This window comes from Crocodylus siamensis, chromosome 3 (assembly GCF_052110815.1).
Source record: "Crocodylus siamensis isolate JL-2025a chromosome 3, ASM5211081v1, whole genome shotgun sequence".
In the NCBI taxonomy this organism is placed as follows: Eukaryota; Metazoa; Chordata; order Crocodylia; family Crocodylidae; genus Crocodylus; species Crocodylus siamensis.
The window spans coordinates 154,731,127-154,749,649 of NC_143397.1; the positions used below are offsets into that span (position 1 = coordinate 154,731,127).

The 18,523-nt window shown below is 43.5% G+C and overlaps 1 long non-coding RNA gene across 1 annotated transcript in view; it reads left to right on the forward strand.

The window, feature by feature from the left end:
- The window catches only part of LOC149869027 (uncharacterized), a 42,517-nt gene extending 24,404 nt beyond the window's left edge, over nucleotides 1-18,113 (forward strand). The window contains exon 3 of the long non-coding RNA XR_016441052.1: nucleotides 18,032-18,113. This is a non-coding gene — a long non-coding RNA (uncharacterized LOC149869027). The remainder of the gene's footprint in view (nucleotides 1-18,031) is intronic.
- Nucleotides 18,114-18,523: the final 410 nt, after the last annotated feature.

Consider the following 18,523-nt stretch of genomic DNA (forward strand, 5'->3'; position numbering starts at 1 on the left):
GGATGATTCACATGAATACAACAAACTTCTAATAAAGAATTGCCCTTAGAATCTGCTTTATTGTTTTAGGGAGAGAATGCTCTTGTCATGGAATGACTGTAAGCTCTGTAGCTCTTGCTTAGAATAAGAGAAAGGAAATTGCAATAATTACAGCCATTCAGTGACCAGACCACTTTCCATCAGATGATGCATTTGATTTTAAAGCTTTAGGGACTCATTGAATACAGTATGCTGAACTCTGAAGAATGCAGATGGTATTAATCAGGCATTAGAAAGAGATCATTTTCTTCAAATGTGCCGCCTTATGCACGTAAGAGTAATTTATAACAACAATTGGATACTGCACTTGAATCCATGGTATACATTTATGTGTAATTTATGTGTAATTTTGCATTTTCTTGTGTGCTGATGGCATCTGAAGGTTTTAAAAATGTTCCCATCTGTTGTGGTTCTTTCTGAAGGATGTAGAAAACTCCTCACTTTATAGGATGTAAATAGGAGAGAATACTCCTACCAACCTTCTTTATAGGAGAGAATACTCCTCTTACTTTATAGGAAGGATGTAGAATACTTCTTTCATTCTAGCCTCAGTAGGGTATGAAGTTCTGTTTAATGTGGCAGCAAGAGCTTGAAGAAATGCATAGCTGTAAATAGTGCAAAGAATATGTAACTTGATCTGTCTCCTTTTGCTTTAATTATTTTAAAGAAATAAATAAGTTAAGCTTTGTCAGCATTTATATCTCAAAGGCCTGTTGTAGGAGATCTTTATTCATGCAAATACAAATTTATTTTGGAATATAATTATTTGACATAATGGAGTGTGTCTGGCCAGCTTGGAGTTGTATGTAGTCACAGTTTGGAGAGAATACAACAGTTACCTGGATCTAAGATGAAGCTTGTGGGGTTTTCCCTCCCATTTAACAGGAAGATAAAGCCCCTTATATTGGATTAGAGTACAAGGCAGCTGGACTTCAGGTGTATGCTGCAGCTCCTGTCCACCCCTCTGCCACCTTTGCTTCTCTGCCTGTCTCCCCCTTCCCCCGCCCTCCCACCCAACCTGCTTATGTTCCAGTTCTGGCAGGGCTCTGGCCCCAGTCCACCCCTTGGCACAGCTTTACAAGCACTCGTGGTGCTCAGGCAAGGTGCCAGATGATTGGACAATAGCCAACGTGATCCCCATTTTTAAAAAAGGGAGGAGGGAGGACCCGGGCAACTATAGGCCCGTCAGTCTTACCTCAGTCCTAGGGAAACTCTTTGAGAAGATCATCATGGAGCACATCTGTGATGGGCCGGCCTCAGAGATGATGCTTAAGGGCAACCAGCACGGTTTCATTAGGGGCAGGTCATGTCAGACCAACCAGATTGCCTTTTATGATCAGGTCACAAAAGCATTGGATGCAGGTGTTGCCGTGGATGTAGTCTTTCTGGACTTCATCAAGGCCTTTGACACCATCTCCCACCCCATCCTCATTAAAAAATTGGGCGAATGTGGCATTGATGCCTACACAGTCAGATGGATTGCAGATTGGCTGAAGGGTCGCACTCAGAGCGTGGTGGTGAATGGGTCATATTCGACCTGGGGAGAAGTGGGCAGCGGAGTCCCTCAGGGCTCGGTTCTTGGGCCCGCGCTGTTCAATCTCTTTATCAGCGATTTGGACGATGGGGTGAAAAGCAACCTGTTTAAATTTGCTGATGATACCAAAATTTGGGGTGAGGTGAGCACGCTAGTAGGGAGGGAAAGACTGCAGCAAGACTTGGATAGGTTGCAGGGGTGGGCTAGCAAAAACAGGATGCGCTTCAATACTGACAAGTGCAGGGTGCTGCACTTGGGCAGTAGAAACCAGCAGCACGCTTATAAGATGGGAAACGCACTTCTTGAGAGCACGGAGGCAGAAAGGGATCTTGGAGTCATTGATGCCAAGATGAACATGAGCCGACAATGCGAGGTCACGGTTGGCAGGGCTAACTGGACCTTGTCGTGCATCCACAGGTGCATCTCTAGCAGGGACAAGGAGGTGATCCTCCCCCTCTATGCAACACTGGTCAGGCCACAGCTGGAGTACTGTGTCCAGTTCTGTGTGCCCCACTTCAGGAGGGATGTGGACAACATTGAGAGTGTCCAGAGGAGGGCCACCCGAATGATCCGGGTACAACGGGGCAGACCCTACAATGAGAGACTGCAGGACCTGAACCTGTTCAGCCTTCACAAGAGAAGGCTGAGGGGGGACCTGGTGACAGTCTATAAACTTACTAGGGGGGACCAGAAGGGTTTGGGAGAGACCTTGTTTCCCCTAGCGCCCCCTGGCATACCAAGGAATAGTGGCCGTAAGTTGTTGGAGAGTACGTTTAGATTAGACATCCGTAAGAACTACTTCACAGTTAGGGCGGCTAGGATCTGGAACCAACTTCCAAGGGAAGTGGTGCTGGCTCCTACCCTGAGGGTCTTTAAGAGGAGGCTTGATGCCTACCTAGCTGGGATTATTTGAGCCCATTTTTTCTCCTGCCCAGGCAGGGGGTCAGACTTGAAGATCTACAAAGTCCTTTCTGACCTTACTTTTATGATTCCATGATGTAGTTGCTTCAGCCCCAGCTTGACTCAGTAATGATGGCAGGAGCTCCAGCCTGACCTCTGGCTCTGGGGCCTGGCCAGAGTGGCTGCCACTGAAACAGCTGCTGCATGACCAGTCTAGAACAACCAGATGCTCTGTGCCCTAGGCTGGAGTGGGGCCAGTGCTCTGCTGGAGCTGGGACCAGGGAGTAAGCAGTGCCAACAGGGGGCAGGATGCTGAGGTAGCCTGGATGCAGGCAGGCACTGGGGAGAGGAAGTGTCAGGGGACATAGGCCTGGGAGGGACAAGTAGCAGGTGGATAGTAGAGTGGGGGCAGGCACTATGAAAGGGGGCAGGTGCTGGGGCAGGCAGTGGGGGGGGGCAAGTGGGTGGGTGACAGGTGGCAGGGGATAAGGTGTCGGGAGGCAACAGACAATGGTTGGGGTGCTTGTCACTGCCTGCTCCCTACACCTCCCTCCCCGCCTCTGCCTTCCTCCCCCCCTGCAGTGTATGTGGGGGGATGAATTTAAGATGACCCTCCCACAGTTAAAATCTACATGTGGAAATCTATAACAAATTTATAATTTTTCCATGCACAGAATCTAGTTATTGGGCGGCTGTCTTGACTTCAGAGTCATCTTGGATTTGGATAAATACAGTAAGTTTTTGTATGCTAGTGGAGTGACTCAACAAAAAGGGAAACTTTTTACCGTCATAGGTAAGTTACTCTAAACAAAAGAGATGCAATTGGAATAAAAGGGTATTGCAATATGAGTCCACTTAGCTATGATATGACAATGCAAAGTCCTGCCTTTCCAGACTTGTGAATTGCAATCTGCCTTGTGTGTGGGTGGTATATAAGGAGCACTATCTCATTTAGTCAGGATGGCTCTGGGAATGTAAGAAAGCAGAACTTTAAGTAGTTAAGTAACTTTTGTTGGGCACTAGCTGCCTTGTAGGCTCCTGCTGCATATTACATATACTATACAATTAATTTGTTAATTGTGCAATAAATGTAGACTGGCTACATGTGCCCAGTAAAGCTGACCACAAGTGCAAAGTAACTATCACACAATTAACCGGTTAATCATGCAATACATTTAGAAGTACAAAGTAATGACCACATAAAATGCCTATCCAGCTATAAAGTTAGTGCTTAAAAATGTGTAACAACTTTATAGCTGGTTTCTTTCCAGCTTTAATTTGGATGTGTAGCAGGACACTTAAGTGCCAAAGTGGTTAGTTTGTTGGGAATGTATTCTGAGACTTTGGTACCTCTTTAGGCACACAGGTTTTCCTTCTGCATCTGGCTTGATTATCTGAAACCTCAGGAGATGCTCTTGTATAATTGGTAAGTCACTTGAGTGAGCTAGTTTACAACCTTAAATACAAAATTAGTACCCTGAAGAAATCAGGACAAGAGGCTGCATTTTGTTCCTTGTTAGTTGAAGCAATAGGCTTAACAAGCTCTACTGATTATTTTCTTGTAAAGTACTTTTGCCCATACATTTACTCCTGTGGATGTGGAAAGATACTGGTTCAGGCATGTGACAGCAGTGATGCTTGGATTTAGAATCACTCAGCTAGCTACCTCTCTTTGACCACTTCTGAGAATTAAAGTCAGGCACAAAGTGGGCAGGCTGGCTCTTTACAGACTAACTTGTTCAGAAAGGCATATGCTTTCATAGGCAACAGTCTACTTCATGAGATTTGAATGAGTGAGCCTCTCAAAGTACCACCCTGCCTTTCTTTCTGTCTCACAAGATGTCAGATTTTTTTCCTGCAATTTTGATTAAAAAAAACCCAAACCCAACAACTACAACAAAACCTGCTTTGCTTTCTATTCTCCTGACCTTAAAGGACTGTGGTAGTCTCATGTATAAGCAAGAAGTCTTTCAAGTTGTCCGGGAAGTACGTTACACAGCAACACATGACGGTTCACTATTTCCCTAAATTTCAAAGCATACTTTTTCTATTAGTATAATTAAAAGTATACTTAATATCTGTTACAGGGTTGCAGTCTTTAAGGGAAAATATAGTTAAAATTAATTGCTTTTAAAAAAGCAGCTGGAAGCAGATGCTTCTTTAATTTGAAAGAATAGGTGGAGCTCTAGTGGTGGTGGTGTTCTCTCCATGGCCACTGTCAGCTGTGGGGCTCACAGCATGGGCAGCACAGGGAACGCCGCATCTGCCGTGAGGCCCATCAGTTGCAGGGCTTCAAGCCATGAGAACTGGTACAGGGGGAACCCAGAATTGTGATCCCGGTCTCCCCCTGCACGGGTGGTAGGGCACAATGGGATCTAATGCGTGATCCACATGCTTGTGCTTCCTACCATGGTAGGAGGTGCAATTGTGTGGATTGTGCATTATATCTAATTGTGCATGTACATGCATGGGGCCATAAAAGAACACAAGAACTGGTGCAGGTTGAGCAGGATGCTAGTGTGAGAATTTTAAAACACACGCTGCATTCAATCATGCACAAGGAATGGCAACATAAAGCCTCTTCAGGGTGACATTCAGAATGTCTACAACTGGATGAAATTGGTGCAGAATCTTCAGCTTCTATTCTGGATTGGCTTTACGTTGTGGATGAGTGAGACAGTTTTCCTTTTTGTTCTTTGATATCATCACCCTATGAGATCTTAAATATCTTTCATTTTAATTGTGAGTGGGAAGTCCCTTGAACTGTTAGACCCAATGGGCATGTCCACACATGCAGGCATGTGCACTTGCTACATGTCCACACATGCAGGCATGTGCACTTGCAGCAGCTCTGATAGGAGTGGCACAAATTTGTGCCAGAGACTTTTGCTTCAGCACATGTGCCTGAACATGCACTTTGGTGTGGGGCAAATTGTGCTAGAAGTAGAATAGAAAGCTGCCTTGGTGAGCAGCTCAGGGCTACTTGCCCTCAGGAGCTTCTGAGGCCCAGCCACTTGGTTTCAGGGTACACTAGTCCCTCGTGACAGCTGGGCTGCTGCAGCAGCCCTAACCTGGAGTGGCCCCTGCACCCTCTACCCACTGCAGCAGGCTGGCAGTGGGGACTGCTGCCACCTGAGACAGCATCCCCACTCTTGAACCTGTGGCCCCATGGCTGCGTGCCTGCCACACCTAGATAGGGTTGCCATTCACCTCGTTTTATAGAGGAAACTCAGGTTTTCTGGTCCTCTATTGATATGAAACCGGACGCCTTTATGTCCTCTTTTTCACTGCTTGGCACCCCTCCTCCCCACCCCTTACCACCAACACCACCGCAGCTGCCTGCGAGAGCTCCCCGCTCGGCCTGCCGCTGACACCGCTGCGGCTGCCTGCGGGGGCTCCCCACTCACTGTCACCATGCTTTTGCTGCTGATGCTGCTGCCGCCGCCACCTGCAGGAGCTCACCATGTCCTTCTAACCTTGGGAGGCCCATGGTGTTCATGGTGTTGGGGACACTTGCACTAAATGCAACTGTCCTCTATTCCTGGTGTGGCTATTGAGTTACCTTAGACCTAGACAGGGACTGCATGGCCTCCTAGGCTGTGGTGTGGACACTGCAGCAGAGCCTCTTGCACCTCGGGGACAGCTGCCAGTGGGCTGTGGCTGCACAGCTGGCCTTTAGCTGATCCACAGCTCCTGCCTGCCCCCATTAGCTCCCTCCCAGCCACAGCTGTGTCCCAGCACTGGGATATAAGTCCAGCTGCATCTGTCCCACCTGCTGCTTTGTGGCTCTGAGCAGTGACAGCCCTTGCTGTTCTGCTTCCTGCCCCACTCTGTTCCTGGGAAGTCCTCAACTGGGGATTGGGGACTGAGCTGGGCCCTTTTCTCCCAGGCTGGCATTCCCCTACACAGGCTGCTCTAGGGGACTAGAGGGGCTGTAATCCTGGCTCTGGTGGTCTCTCCTACCTGGAGCACTCCTGCACCCCCAACCCCCATCTCTCCTTCACACACTCCTGCTGCCACCTCCACCCCTCTCCACAGCCCATCACACCCCCCAAGTGGCTCCAGGGACCAGAAGTCTTCCCTCAGGCTGGGGCCACATGTCCTATCACTGGTGTCGGCACGGGACAGGGCTGCAGTGTGGCAGTTGCCCCTGTAGCTGCATCTTCTGCTAGCAGAAGATCCCATCCTATCCCATCCCATGTGGCCAACTGGGCATGCAGGGTGTGAGATTTGGGGAAGGGCTGTGGGGCATAAAGGTGGGGTTTGTGGGAGGAGGCACCATTAGAGATGTTCTGGCTGGAAGCCAAAGTGTCTCTGGAGGACCCAACATACACTTGCCTCAGGGCACGCTGCAGGACTGTGCCTTGTCCCACTTTTTCTCCACCTTTTTAAATTCCTTGATTTGCAGGTATCAAATTTAGGGTCCATGCTGCAAATATGCAGTGCAGGGAACATTTTTTCCATTCACAGTGTGCCTCATGTGACATCTCAAACTGCTTCTGCTTTGAGATGCCTCAAGAGGCACGTGTATGCTCATCTGAATGCATCCTGTGAGTTCTCTCTGAGATGCTAACTGTACAAAGTGTCTACACTAGGAGTTGTGGAGAGAGGAATAAATTTTATACATTTTTTTGTAACTATCATTAACAATAAAAATAAATTGTAGAGCATCTAAGAAGGCTGCATTGTGAACAGTCTACAATCTTTCTGATTAAGGTCACATTAATAGGAGGTATTCACATGTATTTAGCTGAAAGTGGGAGTGAAAGTCACTCTAAATCAATATTTAAACTGAGAGGTCTTTTAAACTACAATTCCCAGAACACCTATATAACTGACACATCTGAATGTCCTCAAAATAAATCATAATCCATCATTTTGAAGCCAGATTGATGGATTATGACTCTCTGATGTTAGAAGGATTGATTATGACTTTACAGAGTCCCTTATTATACAGTTTTTGTTACCATCCATATATTTTATGGTTATTTCCATCTCAGAAGTCTGATTATTGCATGAACTGTCTGACCTTCTCTGTCAGATGCTATTGCCTGAGCAGAATCTTTCTGCAGATTTGGAAGCTTGTTCTCAACACTGAAATGTGTCCCCCTACATTATCCTTATATGCCAACAGGTTGTGAATCAGTATTTTTAGGAAGGACTGCCTTTTTTTTCTGCTGTGTTTTCCAGTTCTGAAACATTCACTTGTTTAATCAAGGGAAGCTTTGATTTTTGTGTTGATTAACAAACAGTAGTTGTTACTGAGTGACAGGTTGTTTAAGCAATAAAGATTTTTGCTTGAAGGTAGTTCTTGTCCTGGTTAATCAGGCAATTAAATTAAAAGTTATCATTGCCTAGGGCTCCAATTAAGGCTAAGCAGAACTTTAACCTCAAAAGTTCTGTTCTGGTTCCAGAAACCATAATGTCTGCATCGTTTCTTTCTTTTATGCAAGATAGCTTTTCCCACTCACGAGATGTTGGATAACCCTACTAGCTGAAATCTTATAACTTTCTCTTAAAATATGTAAACATAACTATGCTATGACTTATTACTTTAGTTGTGTTTTAGAGGTTACAATGAGAAGTACAGAAAAGATGTCTTTTGGTTTAGATTACTCAGGAAAAGGAATTTCTAAAGCACAAACCTCCTGCTACACTGTACAGATGCATCATGAGCTGCTCTGTCCTTGGACCTTTGCCTCAAGTATAGCTTTGCTCTGAGCTAGCTGGGCAGCGTTATCTTTCTTTTCTTTCTCAGTTAGCTCTTGCATTTTATTTGGGCCACTATAACTATGAATAGCAGTAACTCTGCACCCTCCTGTCATGATCCTTCATGGTGATGGAAAAGGCCATAGAGAAAGGATGCATTGACCTTACAGAGTTACTCAATCCTACTCCAATTTCTTCTTTACAGCTATTTACTAGTATGTCCTCGACTCATCAATTCCATCCTGAGTTTATTCTTCTCAAGTACCACCCAAGTTTCCCTTTCCCAGTTGCTCCACAGTAGTTGAACTGAACAGCTTATACAAATCTGGGAGCACATCAGGATGTGTGCTTTCTTATAGATCATCGTCTTCTGTTCATCTCAGTAGCTTTTGCCCCCTCATTTTGCTTTGGTTTTTCTGTCCTGTCCTTCCGTGCCTCTCTTCCAACTCTCTTCAGTGAGTTCTGCCTCTTCTACTGCACTACTTTCCCCTCCCACTGAAAGAGCATGCTCTCCCTATATCCTGTATCTCCTTCTCCAAGCTAGAGCTCTTTTACTGCATTAGATCGACTTACATTTTGCAGTCACTGTCTTATGGACCCTTCCAATAGTGACTATGGTACTTTTCAGAGTTGTCTAAAATGACATGACTTCCCAGCCTGATTAAAAAGTAATACTTTTTTGTTGAGACAGAAATTCTCCACAGTAGGTGTCCAAACTCAGTGTGGAACTAGCTCATGTCAGTGGATGCATCAAAAGAGCTGTCACACATTTGCAGCTTCTAAAACCTGCAGAGTTTCTATACAAATCACAGCAGCACATTGATAAACAAGGGAAGAACGCTTTCAGTTTTGGGGTAGCCAAGAGTGGTGGCGAGGAGAGAGGGGAGAAGAAAGGGAGACTAGGTAGTCTGTGTTGGATATCCACAAATAGTTGCATGAAGACAGCAAATGTGTTTATGAATAAAGAGAATACATTTGTAAGAGCCAGTGGTTCTTAATCTTTTTTTGCAGCTAGAGTTGCTCTTACTTACTAGAACTGCCCTATTTCTCTTGCTGTAATCGTATTACCCTAATTATTAATATTGGGAAGCAAGAGTATGGTCCTCGTATGAGTTCGAGGCTCTTCCATACTCATAATTCCTATCTCCCGACTTGAGAAAAGCATGCAGCAAACCAGTGCTGCTCTGTAAGGTGTTCAGCAATGAAAGAGCTGAATGTCTTAAGAAATAACCTGATGTTTTCTGAGTTCAAGCAAATGACTTAAAGCTTTGCCAAGAGACTCCAGGGTAGCAGAGTAGCTGGTATTCTCTGTATCTTCACAGAAAATGGTCAAGAAGTGGGCACTGGTGCACTTATATTTATTAACATTTATAACATTTAAAAGCATATGCAACATAGCTCTCACTGCCATCCTTCAAGGTGTCCTAGTGAACGAAATGTGTCCCAATGATGTTAGGTTCTAGTCACGAGGCTGTTGATGGTTTCTTTTCTGACACCTGGGTCACCAACTGTGTAAATACTAGTGTAGTGATGCCCTGAAAAGTGACAATGTACTAGCAGGAAGCACTGCTGGGTGGAAAGCCTCAAATCATTTTGCCCCCAGGTAGCACATCCTGTCAGTCGACTGCAAGCTGGGAGGTCTTTAAATAATGTCTCTTTCCTGTTCATTCTAGACAAATGCTAAAAGTTTACAAAGATGGCATATCTGTAGTTTCTTTTTTAGTTTAGTTTCTTTTTAAAAAGAAATTCTAGTTTTACTGAACCCTTTTAAGTAACTTTTGTTTTTATCTGAATCGACATGAAGCCATATTATAATTTTTTTTCAGCTAGCTTGGTCATTGGAAGGCGGGGGCAGGGGAATTGCTTTGACTAACATGAACAGATCTCACTGTAACCTTGTTAATGCATCCAAGATCAGGTACAACAAATGTTTCCCTAATTCTGTGAAGCTTGGCATCCTTCATTTGTACTGAAACCAAGTATTATGCTTGGAGGGCTTCCCTATTTTAAGTATTGACCTTTAATAAAATGGTCTTGTGATTTTTATAAACCTATAACACTGGCTTGATAAACTTGCAGAGCAGTGCAGGCATTCATAAGCATAACTCAGGGTAGATGACCCAAACATGAGCCCTAGGGGCCAAGTAAGGTGGGGTACTAGAATGGAGGCAGGGGGTATTCAGGGACCTGGCCCTAAGGAGTGGGGACAGGACTTCCCTTGTCAGCCTCGCTTACCCCAGTTGAAATGCCACTGCTGTGGGCTGAGGTGTCAGCTTTGCCTGCCTCTGAAAGTGCATTTCGCCACTGAATTAAGTGCTTCACATCATTGCTCAGCAAAGGAATCTGTGGTGGTTATTGTATTACCCTGTAGCTGCTGTTTGTGCTGATGGAGATCTTCTTCCACTGCTACTTCCTGCTGGCACAGGCCATAAATCCTGTTAGGTATAGCTCTGCTTTTTCACTATATGTGTCAGTGCTCTCTCCTTTTGGTCAGCCACAGATGTACTTCAGAATCTGCTATTCCTGACAAAGGTACTGGAGAAGCTGGCAAATCCTTCTATGCATGTTTAGGCAAACTGATATAACACAGGAATAATGATGCTTGCTCATGGGCACCTTACTGCTTCACTCCATGGCATTTTATCAGTTGACTTCAGTTGGCTTTGGATCAAAGATCATAAACTATACATCAGATTGTATTATTCAACTTGAGAAAAGTAAATGGTAGAATTCTCACTGCCATTTGGTGCTCGCTACCACTATGAAATGTTAGAGTTGGTTGAAACTCACAGCGTCCATCCATCTGTAACTTCTAAAGTTCCAAAGCTTTATTTCATCCCCGATTTGGGACACAGGTTGAAATTTGGGATCTTTTGTGAAATAAAATATTCTTAAAACAAAATGTTTTTTGACAATATGAAAAGTTTTTGCTTTGACTCCAAGTTATAAGGCATAATGTGCAGCACAAGTCAAAATGATTGTTTAAATGCAATGTTGGGGTGATTTCCTGTGAACATTTTGGTGTGATTGATAGCTTCCCTCAAGATTTAAATTGCCTTTTTCCAGCAGAAAACTTCCTTCAGAAGTTTGTTGATCAACTCTGGTGAGCATTTGTTGAACTGTGAATAAAACGTTACATTTGTGAGTTGAACTATGGTAAATTTTCACTGCCAGTAGAAAACGGATCTGTTTGACTAAGCTTATTTAATGACTTGAATAGTAGGGAATGAGGAAGGAGGAGGTGGAGTGGGAGGCATTATGTTCCTTGTCAGTGCTTGCTAATCTAAATTTTAAAACAGGAATGAAAAGAAAATGGAGAGAATGCCCATTGCATACTGTACAAAGTGTGCCAGTGAAATTACCCTTTCTGCAAATTCTCACAGTTGGAAGTAAAATTTTTGAGAAGAAAAATCTTTCAGTGTTAAGTATGTTGTTACTTTAAATATAGGATAGAAAAACCCCTCAGTGGTTTCCAAAATATCAAAACATTTATTTAAACAGTTATTTCCTTGACATGACATGCAGCTGGAATAAATGTAAACTATTCAATATAGGGACTAAAGAATTATTCTTCACTATTGCCTACCGAAACCCTTAACACACTTTCTACCATAGTGGTGCCACAGGTACTTGGGTAGAGCTGTTTTAGAAATGGGGATTTGGATAGATCCAGAGGGAGAACGATAAAAGTTTGTGCACCACTGCAGTAGGCCTTCCTTGAAAGGTGGGAGATAATGACAAAATGCCATTTGTAAAGCTGTAGTTAAGACTGTCAGCAACTTCCACTAATAACACCTCTTCTTTCAAGGCTTAGAACTTGGCTGCAGAATGTTGCCTTGGGCTAATTCTTGGCCTTGATTCTTACCCTGAAAGCAATTTTTTTTGTTGCTGGCCTTTTTCTGGGTTGGGTTAGCTTCATTGTCTACTTGTAGGTTACTGCCCCCTTCAAGGAAATCAAACTCTCCATAACGATGAGTAGCTGGAGCTAAAACTAGCTGAAGTTCCACCCTTAAGCAGCTGTGGCATATGCATTATACTGTTATTTAGTATGTACCTCTTCTGTCTTGGGGTTTCATAAAACTGATCAGTGAGAGGTGATAATGTAATCTTAGCCTGAAATGTTCATTAAACTCTATTGGTCAAGTCACTTCGAGAAAAACTTTTCCCCTCAGTTAAATGTGTGCCATGCTGTTTATGACTGGTTTGCAAAGGAACAATTGAAGGCAGAATCTAACTTGGTGCACAGCGCTGATTTCTGAGCCTAGCAATGCCATGTGCTAGTTGCAAGAAATAATCACTGTGCATTAATTTTTACTGATTTCTTTGTGATGTATGAATACAGCCCAAATTAGTATTAAGCCAGCATTTTCAGGGGCAGCTCCTGAGTTGGTATGAATGGTCATAGCCCTGAAATCCACTGAGGTCAGTGGAGATATTACAATTTACACCAGGTGAGGGCTATGCTCCCTTGTCAGTAGTGAGCTATGAAAAATCTGAGAAAAGAGAAATTGCAGGTATTAGAAGGTAATTGATCGTCTCTTGTCAGAATCTATCTCATTTTATTTTTGTGGGTTTATTTCAATCTTCAAGGCAATGAAATTTGGGAATAGTTGCCTGAACAGCAAAAAAAAATAAAGTTTTAGGGCTCTTTGAGGAAAAAATCACTGACATACTTTCTTCCAGCATTGGAAGGCTCTCTTTTGAGTCCTCTGACAGGGGCAAGACTACTATAATAAATGGAGGGGAGGGAAATGCAATAGTAAACGTGCTCTACAAACTTGCTTTCAATCAATTAACTATAAAGTAATAACTTATTCTGTGTGTGTGATATAGTGCTTTCAAGTACCCTGTTAATGCTCTTTAATTCCTAGTGCAGTATCTAAAAGTGTGCATATTTATAAGTGGGGTAAGGATGACATATATATGGCATGCACATAGTAAATTATCACAGAGAGGATGAATCCTGTGTTGAATTATTCAGCAGAGATTTTCCATGAAATGAAATATCACAGATCTCAAAGAGGGGAGGGTTGGTCCCTCTTTCCTGTCTCTCATTATTTTTGAATATTTCAATAATTCTACTAAATAGGCCTTCATTACAGAGGTAATTTATTTTGGGGTTTGGGAATATAAATGCATTTATTTTGACAGTGATGAATTTAAATTTGACTCTGTTGCTTTGTAACATGTACCATTAATATGTTCAGTAATGCAGGTTTGATTTTCTCGGTTTTTATTACGATTTTTAGCATGTCAGTGAGTGACTTGTGCTCTGATCTGCAGATGTGCATATGCTTAACAGGACTAGTTGCAAGCTTAAAGCTGAAGTTCAGTAGCTCTGTGTATTGCTTAAAGTTATGCGTGCATTTAAGTGCTTTGCTGGCCCATCGCCTAAGTTATTCTACATGGTGGAACCAATTAAGTGTTATGGGGACAGAGGGGCATCTGCATTCTGCCATCTGGCATCTCTGCAGAGCAAGAGAGGTGAAGCCCATGTATAACTGCCACTCTCTAACACTCTTTCTCTCATTAATAGAAAGAAAGAGAACTTGAAAAGGATCCAGAACATCCTTGATGGCAGTCCTGCTTCAACCCACCAAACCAGTTACATTAGCTTGCATTTCTTCATACTTTAAAGTGTGCAGCCTTGGGCTTTCCAATTTTTAGGAATCATAGGAAAATAGGGCTGGAAGAGACCTTGCAAAGTCAACTAGTCCAGCCCCCTGCTCAAGGCAGGCTCATCCCTGACTAAGCCAGTAGTGGCTGTATGGCAGAGTTCCTGCCCACTATGTGGGACATCTAGGTTCAAGCCCTAGCTGGGGTGAGTGAGATAACAAGAAGCAAATCTTCTTACACATTGCTGGGGTCGTTTGACCCCAGTACTCTTTTCTGCCATGGCAGCGGGTCAGACTCGATGATCTGCTCAGGTCCCTTCTGACCCGAGAAACTGTGAAACTATAACTATAAACCACACCAGCCAAGTCTTAAAGGCTGTGGATACAAAATATATTTCTTTTGCAGTAACAATGAAGGAGAAATGTGACACCTAGTCCCATTATACAGTAAATTACTCAAATTCAGAATAAAGTTGCTATGCATTTTTCAAGGGGTAAAGTTATTTGGTACTGCCTGCTCTCTTAGTTCATTTCATCTACAGGGTTGCTGTCTGTTCAATGTAAATCATTACCCATTCAGCAGCTGTAAATGCTTTGCCTGGGAGAGCCATTTTACTCCTCCTTACACTGGAAATCTGGAGTATCTTACCCTGAAGGAATGTGCATCTTCACCCAAAGACTGGAGGACAACTGTGGGTAGCTTGTGCTCCTTATTTTAAGAACGATTCTGCACTTACTGACTTTCTGGGCCTAAAAGTCTAATTCCAGTTATTCCTAAACTAATAAGGATGTAAGGAAAAGAATTTTCCCCAGTTGGTAAAGGTGGCTTCCTTTGGAAACCCTTCTATCTGCAACCATTGCATTGCCAAATCAAATAATAGCATGTACAATATGGCTCTGTCTTTTTCTGACCCATCATTGAACTTATTACAGCTGGTTTCAACTGAAAATTAAGGTACTGATCTATTTTGACAACAATAGATAAATCTGTTTGGTCTCGGTTTAGATTAGGCTTAATTGACTTCTTCCTGCCACCTAATCGTTAATGGTGTGTTAGAATGCTACCTGTCTCTGTCTTTTAACTGGTGTGGGATAGAGACTGTATCTATAGGATGCTAGGTTTTCTATCTGCAGTATATGAATGCTTGTTATGCTGAAAAGCTTTATTAGTTATAATGGATTTCATCTATATTTTCTTAATATCTGCTCAAAAACACAATGTAAAAAATGAATGATCCACCTTGAAACATGTACTTCAAACTCCATTTCATTTAACTTATTACCAAAGCTGGGAGATCATTTTGAACAAATAACCTAATTAAAAAAAACAGTATTAGGTAATAAAAGAAACCTAATTTGTGAATAGTTTTGGTTAAAAATGGATGGAGGATTTTTTTGTTTTTGTTTTTAAGGAAAGCCTGGACTGCCTGGTCTGAAATGACATGTTATTTTCACAACGTGGTTGCGCTCTTCAAATCAACATATTTCTTTTGACCTGAAACAAATTTATCTAGTTCAGTACCTGATCTGAAAAGTTTGTCGCTCACCTACCTCCGCTTCTTATACAACCAAAACACATTTAAAGATATGTATTTTATTTCTGTGCCTACAAATACTGTTAAGTGGTATTTATAATGCCAACTTGTGTCTATTTGGTATGCCTTTAGTTGTACCGGAAAGGGCGACAGCTCTGAAAAGTGAAGTCTTCTATTTATTTGCCAATCTCACCATCACTAGTAGTGACAGTGCATCATTCTCTCATTCTGATCTACCAATGTATTTATTCTTACCATCTCCAGAAAGAGAGTAGTTATTTCTTTATCCTTCCATTCTTAGTTTCTGTGCTGGGAATAACAGAAAGATGCCAATTTTGCCAGGTTGGTGACAATTTTTGTGATTATAAAAGAAAATTTATTGGGAACACCAGCTTCCTTTGCACAAGTCATTAAGTGGCCACTGTGTGGAAATACCTTTTTTTTTCGCTGTTAACATGGACTTAAAGAGATGCAAGTAAAAGACTTCAAAAACAAAACAACCTTCCTCTCCCTCCCTAAAGGTCAGGAGCATGAAGCAAGTACACAGTATGTGACTCTCTAATGCAACTTCTAAAATTACTGGACTCAGCAGAATAGCTCTTTCCAAAGAATACTCAGTTGGCTGAAATGCAGGTTACAGAACTGCATAGACAATTTACAGTTGGCGAACAAAATAGGATTCTAGGCTTCAGTGAGCACTAAGATAATTATAAATGGGTTGTGCCAGAGAATTTAAGGCAACTCTAAAACATCTCTTAGTACTTTGTTTATACAGGTTTAATGAAATAGCTGAAGTGTTGTTAATTGTGCCCTTTCTACTAGGTACTGTGCCAATCCTGCTGCCCCAGAAACTGGCACAAGCAGCAAGGGGGACTTGCCACTTTATATAGAAAATCAGAGGGGTTAGGGTCATAAGTCAGTGGGTCAAAGGGAGTGGATCCGGCTAACTACAGGCCCATTAGCCTGACTTCTATCCTGGGGAAGATCTTAGAAAAGTTTATTAAGGAGGCCATCCTTGATGGACTGGCCCAGGCTAACATTCTAAGGGACAGCCAGCCCGGGTTTGTTGTGGGTACATCTTGTTTGACCAATCTCATTTCCTTCTATGACCAGGTGACCTATCACCTGGACAAGGGAGAAGAGATTGATGTCATATATCTTGACTTCAAAAAAGCTTTTGATCTGGTAGCCCATGATCACCTCTTGGCCAGATTGGCCAGTTGTGGCCTTGGCTCCACCACGATCCGCTGGCTGGGAAATTGGCTCTGTGGTTGGACCCAGAGGGTTGTGATTGATGGCAGTCACTCATCGTGGTGCCCTGTGACCAGTGGGGTCCCTCAAGGCTCTGTCCAGGGACCCATCCTGTTCAACATCTTCATTAACGATGTGGACATTGGAGTCAGGAGTGGACTGGCCAAGTTCGCCGATGTCACCAAACTTTGGGGCAAAGCATCCAAGCCAGAAGATAGGCGGGTGATCCAGGCTGACCTGGACAAGCTCAGCAAATGGGCAGACGAGAACCTGATGGTGTTTAACACCGAAAAATGCAAGGATCTCCACCTTGGGAGGAAAAACCTGCAGCACCCTTATAGGCTCGGCAGTGCTACGTTGGTTAGCACTACAGAAGAAAGAGACTTGGGGGTCATCATTGGCCACAAGATGAACATGAGCCTCCAATGCGATGCTGCAGCTAATAAAGCGATCAAAACGCTGGCTTGCATCCATAGATGTTTCTCGAGCAAATCCCAGGACGTCATTCTCCCCTTGTACTCAGCCTTGGTGAGGCCGCAGCTGGAGTACTGCGTCCAGTATTGGTCTCCACAATTCAAAAAGGATGTGGAGAAGCTTGAGAGAGTCCAGAGGAGAGCCACGCGCATGATCAGAGGTCAGGAAAACAGATCTTATGATGACAGGCTGAGAGCCACGGGACTCTTTAGCCTGGAAAAGCGCAGGCTCAGGGGTGATCTGATAGCCTCCTATAAGTTTATCAGGGGTGATCACCAGGATCTGGGGGAACGTTTGTTCACCAGAGCGCCCCAAGGGATGACGAGGTCGAACAGTCACAAACTCCTGCAAGACCGTTTTAGGCTGGACATAAGGGAGAATTTCTTTACTGTCCGAGCCCCCAAGGGCTGGAACAGTTTGCCAGCGGAGGTGGTTCAAGCACCTACATTGAACACCTTCAAGAGTAAATTGGTTGCTTATCTTGCTGGGATCCTATGACCCCAGCTGACTTCCTGCCCTTTGGGCAGGGGGCTGGACTCGATGATCTCCCGAGGTCCCTTCCAGCCCTAATGTCTATGAAATCTATGAAACTGATAAAAGGTAAAGAAACAGCAACACTGTGGTTACATACACTTGGTTCTTTGAGTAGATGTGATATCTTTTTATTAGACCAACTGAGGAGTTGGAAAAAAGTTCTTAGCAAGCTTTTGGGTGCAGTCACCTTTTTTCAGGCATAGGGAGTCCTACCTATTTCATTAAACATGTCCCAGAGACTCCCTATGCCTGAAGAAGGGAGACTGCACCCAAAAGCTTGCTAAGAACTTTTTTCCAACTCCTCAGTTAGTCTAATAAAAAGATATCACATCTACTCAAAGAACCTTGCCTACCTTTCTCCTTAGACTAACACAGCTACAACCAAAAAACCCATTAGCATACACTCAACACCTTAATTCTCCCCTCCTCTACCTTCACAGGTGTCTCCAAACAAGGCTTCAGTCTCTACAGTACTCAAACGGCAGCTTGCAACTGTCCCCAAGTCTGAGTCCAGTTCCTTCAGTCCACAGTCCTGGCTGACGGGGCCAGTGAGATCTCTAGCTCCACTGCACACTCCTTTGTGTAGGGAAGACCAGATTCCTTCTGCGCGCACGCCACTGTCTCTTTGACTTACTCCAGCCTCAAGAGAGTTCACAGTTGGTGAATTGTCCTCTTATTCTTCCTTTGCCCCTGGGTGTTTCTGGGAATTTTAGTCCAAATGAACAGACATCCCAGCTCTGAAGACTGTCCCGTGGTTCCACTTGCTGTTACATACATTATACTCACATTACAGTTCTTTTTTCATTCATTTATTTCTTGGTTCAGGAATTGGATTGGGAGGTAGAAGTTTGTATCCTTGTTCATCCTCTTCTTGGAATTAATGCCCTCCATCCTGGTGCGGATTAAGGCAAGGCCAAACTTGTAATGTGTGT